The sequence below is a fragment of the Trichoplusia ni genome, chromosome 1 (assembly GCF_003590095.1).
Source record: "Trichoplusia ni isolate ovarian cell line Hi5 chromosome 1, tn1, whole genome shotgun sequence".
Lineage (NCBI taxonomy): Eukaryota > Metazoa > Arthropoda > Insecta > Lepidoptera > Noctuidae > Trichoplusia > Trichoplusia ni.
In genome coordinates, this window is record NC_039478.1 from 1,549,039 (window position 1) to 1,561,023 (window position 11,985).

At 35.0% G+C, this 11,985-nt stretch overlaps 1 pseudogene; it reads left to right on the top strand.

Annotated features, from left to right (window-relative positions):
- Window positions 1-3,084: 3,084 nt before the first annotated feature.
- On the top strand, window positions 3,085-8,106 carry LOC113500099 (annotated as a pseudogene).
- The last annotated feature ends 3,879 nt before the right edge of the window (window positions 8,107-11,985 follow it).

Sequence of the window (11,985 nt, forward strand, 5' to 3'; positions counted from 1 at the left end):
TCAAACACGTAAGAGTCGTCATTTTTAACCCCATTCCATAGCGAACATTAAAAAACTGATTTCGCGGTACAGCTAAAGTTAATTTGTTTGATTCGAATGTAAAAAACAAGCGTAGGCTGCCTTGTTTTTAATGCAACGAAAATACGACCAACTCATGAATGTGGACTACGGACAAGCGGACGTGATACAATTTTACAAATTGTTATGAAATCATGATTTTTTTATATTTTATACCGTTTCATTCAATCGTCGTGACCTTTGATAGCTTATATGACTAATGAGGATCAACTAAGCCCTATGTAACTTGATCAAAACAGCGTCTGCTTCCTGCAATTCGAGAATTTTGGCCCAATATTAAAAATTTTATCCCATTGGAAAATTGCCCGTTTCCTTGGCATTAGTTCAAACTATTTTGCGCTGTGCCGATGAGGCGCTCCTCTAAAATTATTTTAATGTTTTGTCACGAACACTTGTTAGTTCTGCTCTAATATATGATCCAAGTAACGCTATTTAGAGAAAGATAATGTTACGCTGCTCTCAGAATCCGCAATGGACAATGAAACTAATTTTTAGTGGTTGACAGTTTGTTATTTCTAGACACGTACAGTTCTCGTATTTGTCAGACATTCAACATGCTGTCGAATTAAACGATATAACATACACTATTGAAAGTAAATTTATTTAGAGCAAACATTAGTCTTATATTTTTGAATATTTTTTGGAAAATATATATATTTTTCCTTTTGCTTTTAGAACTTGCCATACAGACAGCTCTTGAAAAACGAATTGTCTTTTTTTTAGTACAGCACTAAATGTCGTTGAACCATGGTACATCTAGACAGAATTAGTCTTAGACGAGGATTAAAAGCTTATGGATAACAGGCCTACATGTCTTTCAACACCAACGATATCAAATAAAATAATTCACTGTGTTTTTTAAAATCAACTAATTCTGCTAAATATTTTAAAAGGAATCGCAGGAATATAATTTTAAGAAATATTCTGAACATTATATATTTATTTAGTCTTTTGAAATGCGAAGTACCACATAAATTATATCGCTGTGAAATAGACTTCCTCATTAATCGTCCGTCATATCTCAAACCAAGCTCTGTGATAAGCCGTAACTCCGCGGTGAAAAAAAACACAAAGCCGATTTAATAACTTTTTTTCTTCCCGGAGATGACTACATTACTACTCATTTTATTGCTCAGACCTACACAAACTGATGTACAAATAAAGTATCGACATTTTATATTATATCGAACTGCCATCAATGCCATCATTAAGAAAATAAAGAAAGCGTCCCAGAAAAATTGCAACATGTTTTTCCGTCATATTTTGTGTGATCTAAAAACAGCCACCTCTCTGCTTATGCATGTAAAATGAATGTTACGACGCGACGCGGCAAACTCTAAGCGGGGGCGGGCAAAGTTCACAGTTCAACCTCTTTTATTCTGTGAACTGAATGAAAGAATTTATTTTTAGAAACATATTTTATAATCTTGCTTTTAAAACTGGCTAAAAGGAGAAAATTATCAAACGTTAGGATTTTGCAATGTGTATAATGTACTCCGAACATTAATTGAGTTAAAGTTGAAATTGCTCTGTTTTATTCGGAAGGTTTCAACTTGGCTAGTGTGCTGATATAAAAATATATACACTAATCGGTACTAATATATAAAGCTGAAGAGTTTGTTTGAACGCGCTAATCTCAGGAACAACTGGTTCAAATTGAAAAAATATTTTTGTGTTGAATAGACCATTCATCGAGGAAGGTTTTAGGGTATATACGCTGCGACTAATAGAAGCGAAGATCAATGGAAAATGTGAAAAAAACAGGGCAGGTATAAATCATAACTTATATCTTCTAACCACGCGGAAGGAGTCGCGGGCAACAGCTAGTAGATAGATATTTGAATGATTTTTTTTAGGTTATCAGGTAAACTAGTGTTATGGCATCAAATATATGATTTGTCGAACATCACATTAATTTAATATCAAATGATAGCAGTAACGAGAACGCCAGCGGAGTCACTTCACCGAGAAAATAATCACACGCTCCAGCGCTGAATATTGATGACACCTAACTGGTCTTAAAATAGTTATCGTTTTAGATGTAAACTCATGTTTTGCGTTCAATTGATGTGTATCATGAGGTTGCGGTATTTAAATTCCCTAATTTTCTTTTTTATCTGGCTGAAAATAAACCTCACAAAGAGCGAAAATAAAAAAAAATGCTGGTTGACGAAAAAAATGCTTGTCCCTAACTAGTTTTTCAAAAACTCTAGGATCTTCTCCGCTTCGGACCTTCCTCGATGGCGTCTTCACGCGCACACGCAATAACATTTTACCACCTCTTAAGAATCTTAAAACTACTTACATATATTTAGAAGATGTGTATTGTTTACTCCTATTTGAGGTATAAAAGAATAACCGAAGTCGATTACAATGTAGTGCAATGACACGCGACACGACACCTTTGAGTAATTTCTTATAGGAAATGTACGAATCCAGTTTGAAACATAATTCTGTAGTTATTTATCCTTTCGGACTAAAGTTCAGACCTTCTGCTCTCAATACAGAGCAACGAAAACCATAGCAAATTAATAGCATCTCGGTATATGACTCATAGACCTTAGGTGTCTTGAAATGGTGATCTATTGCCAACTATGCAGAAATAAACGTTAACTTTCGGCTAATGGCGTGAGAATTGGCAACTCATTAAGCTGATTTGTCTATAGCCGTAATTAATCACTACTTTGTAAAATCTTTTGGCGCGTCTTCTTGTCTAAACTCCCGCAAATTAATAAATGAAAGTAATCATTTTGACTATTGGAATTGTATTTTATGCCTGATCGAAGCTTGGATTGGGGATGTTTCAGCTAACAAATCTAGGCTGACTAAGGAGCTTGTTAATTCAGGATAGCCAAGTGGTAAGTCACCATGCAAAACCCACCGCGAGCGATATGAGCGAGATTTATTCCTCGCGCTAGGACGATTTGTGAGACGCACGAATGCTACAAGAAATATAAAATTCTATGATTCGTTTATCAACAAAACCTATAACAAAAGCAGTTTACAATGGGGAAGGAAACGCATTTCCATTGTTTTACTGGTATGGCTGCGATAAGTCTCACCATTGACAGCAAATCCTAGACCTTTAACACCTGCGCATAAAAGTCCAACTAAACTATTTCAACAAATGAAACTTTCACATGCCAAAAGCAGTTTATTATTTTCATTATGTTAATTTTCTCACTGAGCTTTTTTAAGAAAATGAGATTTGTATATTTTTAACTGCTGGTGATTGTTTTGTATTTGGATAAAATAGAGTGCAACATTTGATACAAAACCACGACGATGATCGAATCCGTAATAAATTACGCAACGGTAATTGATGGAGGTATCCTCTTTCCTATTCCATCTGTCGATATTATTTATGTATCCACTAACAGACCTTGTGTACCTAATAACATGACATGGATGGAACGTACTGGTTTCCTATTAATTTCCATGTGTCAGACTCGGATGGTCTTTGCCCTATTTATGTCGAATACATGGCCGGTTTATTAATAGTCTCATATAAATGTTGAAAACTAAAACCGGTCAAGTACGAGTCTGACTCGCGACACTTAGGGCTATGTTCAAATGAGCTTGAAAAAAAAACTGGTTGGGTGAAATAAATTTAAGGGTGGTAACAATTTTATTTGTCACCTGGTGACAGATAATCAGGTGGAGAGACAGCGTTTTACTTTTTATAAATAGGTAAAGATTATACAGGTACGGAACCTCTCAAAACTAACCGCAATGGATGCTCACTGGACCTTCAAACTCTCTTGCAACAGAATTCTACGTAGGTACATTTCCATTTGCATTGGGGCTTACATTCAGTATTTTGCCAGCTTACTAGACTGCAACTTGTTTTCAAATTTCCATCAACATATTTTCGACAACTCTTTCAAGCTCTACATTGTTCAAAAATATTTTATGCACAAAGTTTGGCCCTTGAATAAAGCTATCGCCAGTTTAAATTCGTTGTAACAAATTTGCAATAACATATGTATAAGAATATCCCAAGTTTCTGATGTCGTTCACCCTGATTTGTGAATCAATTTTGTTATAAATAAAAAAGATATATTACACAAAATTAATCCGCTCTATTTTTGAAATACATTTTGTAGGGCGATAAAAACATGGACGGTATAATTATACTAAATATTTCATTTCTAAACGTGTATCTGTTATTTTAGGTAGGTACTTCAGTTATCTAAATTTGAGAAGGTTAATGGCAACGTGCCAGTTTCTAACATTCCTAGGTGGAAGTTGACAATCTAAGCTACAATAGAAATATACATTCCAAATACAGATTATCGAATTGAACCTTGACTCTTGTTTGTTAATCCTAATATGAACAATGAGCAGTTTACAAAGCTTTTGTAATACAACACTTAGTCGTTACTTCACTCATATATGTGGACTTAAAGTATTGTAAAAATACATTTATGTATATCCATAATAATTATTATACTCGTAGTTTAATGTATGTATACTATGTACATATGTAAGTGCATACTATTCAAATTGGGACAGACAAAAGTGCGTTCTACATAAGCCGATATATGAAAAATTGTAATTCATTCAAAAATTATAAATGAATAGAAAATTTAAATCTACAATCTGTTTACGATTCAGCAAACGGTTGGTATGCAGTTCAGTGCATAGACTAACATTACCTCCTCGCGTTCAGGGTATGCCAAACATGATCGACAAAAACATGGTTAGTAGGTCATCTTAGGGGTGGAGTTACTTGACAGAATTCGGTGACAGTTTATCACTTTAGTTGCTAATAAACATGTATTTTGCAGAAACCCAGCTCTTCTTCATATAATAGTGAATCTATTTCTTATAATATGTCTAAAATAGTTTAAGTACATAGTAGTGAGTAATAAAAGGGGGTACCGTTTTCCATGTTGCCCTATTAGGTATATTTAAACAAGCAATCGCGTTACTAACCTGGAGAAAAAGTGCACAACCCTGTTTCTATAATCTCAATGAATATTTAAATGATGCTTATACTAGTTATTGTGAGGGTTTCGATATATCAAAAAAAAATGGACGCCAATTACAGGCAAAACATATTACCCTGATTTTATTTTACCACCTTATGTAACAAAAATACCTACCTCTGTTTCTGTAAACATATACCTACCAGTGTTTTCACAAAATAAATTGTATTTTATCTTTTTAACCCGCAGCACTGTGTACCATTCAAAAATATATAGAAAACACAGAACTTTTTTTTAATGAAATCCTCAATAGTTTTATCATCTGTATTCGAGGGCTGCCAGATTATATCTTAGAGTAATCTTATTGTATTTGTGCAACCGTAACAGCACTTTATGTGGTGTTGCGTGCCGACTGTCTTTAAAAATATTTATAATAGAACTTTAAGCATTGGCATCAGGCCCTCTGGTCCATCTATCACGTTTTGGTCTTAGTAACAGTTTACGCCAAACGAAAATCCAAGCCATTATAGTAAGTAATAATATTTTTAAGATATATTATTTTCTACAACTAGCCACTATTTAAACTGGCTACTCCATAAGTTTTACGAAATATGACGAATGGTATTCCCGTGAGATCTATAAACTCTTGCTGTCACTTCGAACAGTTTCGTTTGAATCAGATTAATATTCTACGTCAGTCAGTTAACCGGTCATTGGCGTTCAATTAATTTTCTTTACAAACTTAAATATTTGAAAAAAAAAAACAAGTAAATTGTTCTTTTTGTTTTTCTGGACCAGTCGTCCAAATGAGGATCGGTACAGAAAAAATGTTTATGCAATTATAGATCTTAGTAACAAAGGAATACTGTTGAGATTAGTATAAATATTTATTCACGTTTTGTAAATCTTCTGGTGTATGTACAATGTCACCTTGACGACGAGTGGTGGTCTCACTAGGTATTTATGCGCTGGCGGCGATCCAGGAGATGTAGGTCGGTTGCGCGCGCGCAGCTCGCAATGATATTCATAACGCGAACATACAATTTAAACAATATGATGTATGCAATAGAACTGTAATTACAAAATATGTTAAGAGGTCGACTTATGACTTTTTTTAATCATTTTTGTTGAAAACAGTCTGATTCATAGAAAATACTTACTCATATGTTATGTATTTGGTATCCAAAACTGTGTTTTCTAGCATTATTTTAAAAACACTTATATTCTTGAAATAAGTGACAAATTATTTTGGAAAATATCCGTCATGATTACCTTAGTCGAGATCTTATTAGTCGAGACCAAGAAGTATCAAGTTTCCTTTTTAATTTTTAAACTACTTTCTATAGTCTGATTCATTGTTTTTTATACGTAGCACTGAAGATAGTAAAAAAGTAATAAACTTCTTTTAATAATTTCTATAGACAATGGCATTTTTTTTTCTGGATCAGTCCAAAGAAAAAACATTGCCAAATGTTACGTGACATTTCTTTCGGCACTACAATTTCTAGTTAATTACAATCAAATTATTATTATATTCAAACAGTTTCCATTTTACTAAGAAAGTAAAAAAAAATACAACATATTAAACAACAATCCTACAATCGTAATCCACATTATTTTTAAACATTCTATAATTTACTTTACAACAAAACTTTTTTTAATATTCAATTTATCAGGCAACGGACGTCTGTATCCGAATTGATCTTTTGATGAATTAACAAGGAGTGTACATCGGGTCTATTGTTGGCGTCTATTGCGTCAGTGATTGTGGAATTTTCTAACTCTAAATTTCACGGGCAAGCGCTCCTGATTAATAAAACAAACAAGTGATAAAAATAAGCTGTACAGGCTATTAAATCTGTGCTACAGTCTGCAATAATACAGACCAAAGCACGATAGCTAATGACTTCACTCTCTGTTGGATACTGTTATAGAAATACTTTTTGTAAACATGAGTTTAAAAAGATACAATAAAATTTGAAGAGTATTTTATATAATATTAAGGCCCTTTCATTTCGCCAAAATTTTCATTTGGTCAATGTATGCGAATCGAAATGCACGACATCTTGAAAACGGATGAAATTCTTCTCGATTTAGATTTTTGAAAGGCAGCACATTTATTTCGCAAAAGAATAAAAGTTATAAAATGGATGAACTTGCAGAAATCATTGACTTTATTTCATTATCTTCTTGTGAGACCGCGAACCTGATTATATCATCGATTTATAGAGTTCAAACTTCATTATAGAGGTGACGATTTCCAGGCGAAATTTTAAGTAATAGCCTACTGTAAAAAGTTCTTTCTTTAGAAATTTATTATTCGATGCTAAAAGGGAGAATCGAAAGGCTCGCTTTTTATGTACTTATAATCAGGATGTATAACTTGCAGTTAAATATATTAAGAGAACACCGCATATGCAACAGGCTGCTCAAATTAATTCGCACAACAACATAATCTGCTCGCTGTAATATCCTATTAATACAACAATTGATGCAATCTAAATCACGCCAGGGCATCAAATAACAATATACTAGCTGGTGCTTCAATATTCCGTAACACCATCAAAGCCGTGTTGTATCGTTTAGTACCAAAATGTCCTTCGGTAAATCGAATTTGCTTCGACATCATGGGGCACGTGGAAACTTAGTACCCCTCGCAATCAGGTTACTAAGCTTCGGATTTACGTACAGTTACCAGTGACGGGGAATTAATAAAGTTACCTGTACACAGCCATGGACACGTAGAACAATTATCTGATACACTGCATGCAATTATCTGATAATAGATTTACAACGAATACATGTCTGTTTATTGGCGACGAGCTAGCTGTGCTGAGCTCGAAAGTGCTTTTACTGGTACAATGTTCAACACGAATTATGGTGTATGAGGTATAGGAACATGACTTAATACCATTATAGATGTTGAAAGCAAATTTAATTGCTTTAACGAAATTTAAAAACCATTTCGCTTTAGATGCAAGCTGCTAGTCCCGTGCCCTTTTATTATCCCTACTAATGTTATAAATAAGAAAGTAACTCTGTCTGTCTGTCTGTTCAGATGTCTGTTGTTTCACGCCTAAAGCATTGAACTGATTTTAATGAAATTTGGTACAGAGATAGAGTTGACCTTGAGAAAGAACATAGGATAGTTTTATCCCGGACTTTTGAAGCGTTCTCTTGAAAACGCGATATAACCGACCTCGACGCGGGCGAAGCCGCGGGCGATAAGCTAGTTCTTCATATAAAAACAAGTCAAACAGACAAAACGCGAATGAAAGTAATTTGTATGGCTTAAATTCATATTGGAATGACGCAAGTATTTAAATTAGAGGCATTCAGTTTACAGTATCGTCAAAAATGTGCATACAAGGCAGAAAGCCAAATACTCAGCAGTTGATTTAAAAAAGCAATTCGATTTATTTATTGCGCCGAGATTAACGTTAACAGTCAATTTATCGACACAAACGCGCAACTTACTTGTTTTTGTGTCGATAAATTCGCTTCATTAGCCAAATGCACATTAATGGGGAATTCGGCATTCGGTCTCTTTGGAACGTGATGCAAACATTTCTCCAACATTTCGCGGGTTTATTACCCGCGCTTTCGTTCTTTACACTAATTGAACATCACGCGAAGAAAAGCACGAATGCTACAAACAACTTGTAATTACAAAGTGAAAAATCAAAAGTTTTATTTTCGCTTTCCGTGTTCGGACCGCCCACACTGCTTTACTATGTAACTTACTTTAACTTACAGTTCACTGGAATTGCGGGCGTGGTGGTCGAAGTTTTGTAGGTACTTTGACTAACGGCTGCTTTGCTGCTCTTTCTCTTTTTAAGATCATCGGCCCATGTCATCTTCGGCTTCAGAAGATTTCGAAGATTCCATTTCCCTCCTTTGACATAATTCTATCTCTTATAGTCAAATCATACAAAAAGTGGATACCTTGCTTAATCGAACCTAGTACAACAGAACACATCACTCCACTGCTTCAGAAGTAGGTAAGTATTTTAATTCCCGATTCAGTCCGATACTCTGGCGGACCCAATGCTTCTAATTAATACCTCTATTAATGAGCTGTTGCAACTTCGCATCATCGCTGTGTTCAGGTATTATAACAGAGGAGAGTGATCCTTGAATTATATTTTTTTTTTCACACCACTATCACAATTTTTTTCAGTTCCCGATTTAATTCACAATGAGGATAATCATTACACAGCTATCAAAGGTATTCTACAAATTGAAACACTAAAACTAAAATTTAATCCTAGCTGAAATATCGATGTAAAATACAAAATTCATTCTGAACAGATTAATTAGATTCAGATTAACTATCCTGTCATCGTTAATCTAATGTTGGACGTTTCCTGGATGCTGATTTCATGACTTTTATGGACATCTTCTCAACATCAGATTCTTTTCCACTGCCTCAAAATGTAAGCCAGTTCAGTTTTAGTATTGAAAAAACTTCTATTCGTCGACTTGAAAACTCCATCTCAATTCCATGAGTTGTTTAAGACTCACTGGCTTGGCTGTGATAGAAGCCATGGGAAATTGATTAACACGTCATTTTCCAAGGAACAATGGCATGAACCTGGCTGACGCCAGTTCCGGCTGAGCTTCCGACGAGGAACAATACATGTACGTGATGACGGGATGTGGGGCTGTCAACTGGCGCATCCATGACGCAATTTAATGTGCAAGACGGATCCTAGTGACACTATTCAGGTACAAAAGTAGTTACTTAGTCCCAGTTTTCTTTAACCAAGTCAAAGATTGTTTGAACAAAAATAGGATTCATTTTTGCTACAGGCAAATCTTCTTCCTCTTCCATTTAGTTTTGTAATCTTGGTTTATTGCATCTCAATTGCATTAGCCTGAGTTCTCGTGGCCGGAACCAAATTTTATTCAATTTACTTGGCGTCTAGACCAGCCTGGTCTTAGTAACTCGTCATGAAAATATCTTATTGTTACAATCTGGGGTACGGCAACGCCCTGCCAAGTCGAGTGCGAAGAAAACCCTGCCGTACCATCCTTTACTGGATTCATTTCGCCGCATTTTCAGGCCCGTATCTGACAACCTATAGATAGATCAAAACACATACATTTTCGTCATCCACTAACCTATTATCACACACTTAAAATCCAGGATTTCAAGTCTGTAGATCATTTTATCCGAAACCTCCCCAATCCTCAACCAATCTAACTTTATCTTCAATTTCTTCCATTTTCTTGATACTTGGTCGTTTTGGTTTAATAGTAAATTGCTCTGGTTTGTCTACTGTACTCTCTGTTTCTTGCTCAATCTCTAAAGGAGTGTCGGGTTCGATAGGATCAACATTCTTGGCATCTATTATGTCATCGTATCCAAACATGGGTACCGACATACCGCCTTAACCGAAAATATTCAATTGGCCCACAAATTGAATATTTTCGGTAAAGGCCAATTCACAACATTAACTATAATAGTAAAGAAATCGCAGTAAGAAACTTTACACTTGGCGCAACTTTTTCTAGATTTCATTACTTTTTAGAGTTAAAAAAGCAGCTCCATCGCGATCTTGCCAATTTTTTTACATAATGTCTTTGGTGGGATATTATTTTACCCGATAGCTTGATAAACTGTTTTTAATCAGTCTCATTATTCACTACACCGTCTCACATACAATGACAGATTTTTACAAACATTGTCCTGTGATCCTTTCCCTTCGACGCAGATGTAGTAAATAGCGCCACCTATGCTCTAGACATGCCAAAGTGCCAAAAACCATCGTCCTTTGACCCCCAACCTCATGCAAAACGTTCAGTTTGAGAGTTACGTTAAAATTCAGTGCCCTGTTGTTAAAAAGTTCGGCTATTGATTTTTAATTTGTATTTCCTTTCATAATAAGTTATTTCCTGTAATTAAATGTAATATAAAAGGTGTAATCCTTAAAATTACACTCACATACAGAGCCCTAAGCTTCCGATTTCATAACTAGATGGTGTTGGCGTCGAATTAGATCGCGTTATGGTTTCGTTACGCGTACTGACTTACACCGGGCGCCCGAAGTCGTCTAGTTACTGGCTACAGGCCTCTGAACAGGCCTTCGTTAAGAGAATTTTTTGAGGGCTTCTCTCACGTTTATTACGTGACGAGAGCTCAGAATTCCTATACACAACATTCTGTTGCCAAACAGAAATACTGATACCTGCCATACGTGGTTATTGTCGGGTGTCAATGTTTCTCATCATTCGCTTGGTTTCGATACGGACTTACAATCCATTGAAACATTATTATGAGAAATATAGTTTAAGAGATCGTTAAACCCATTTAATTTAACACTATTATTAAGATGGCGACCGTGGGACAAGGGAGAAACGCCAATTGTAAAATTTCAATGGACTATTTGAGCGTCCTCAAGTTGAATTTTGATGTAAATTTAAGGTTGAGACTAGATCGTACGTTATGAAAATCGATTAAACATGACTCTGAATGATTTCCAATGTCGAAATGCAGGTTAAAAAAACAATTAAACTCAGCCTGCTTAGGTGTAACAAAGTTTCATTTAAGTATTTATTTTTACTTAGAGAATTAAGTTTGACTATGAATATATGCGCGCAATACAGCTGCACTCTTGAATGAATGTAACCATCTTCGCCTGGGTCACTCTGGTCCATTCGCTTCAAAATTTCCCCCATCATTGTGTTTACATAAGAAGCGGTCGGCGTTTGCACATTAGTCCAAAGCGGTTTTATTTAATTACAACACGTTTTGGTGTAATTCTTTAAAATATGTCGTCAAAGTATCTTTTTTACAATATTTACGAAGAAATTTACAAGATAGGTTTCTCTTCTGAGAAACAGTCGAGTGGGGCATTTGATTAATAGGTATGCTATGCATATTTAAAAACCTAAGATACATCAACATCGGTTTAGTTATTTAAAAGCTATAGTGTATGAAAGCGATGAAAATGCACACCGAGAAACTTTTGTT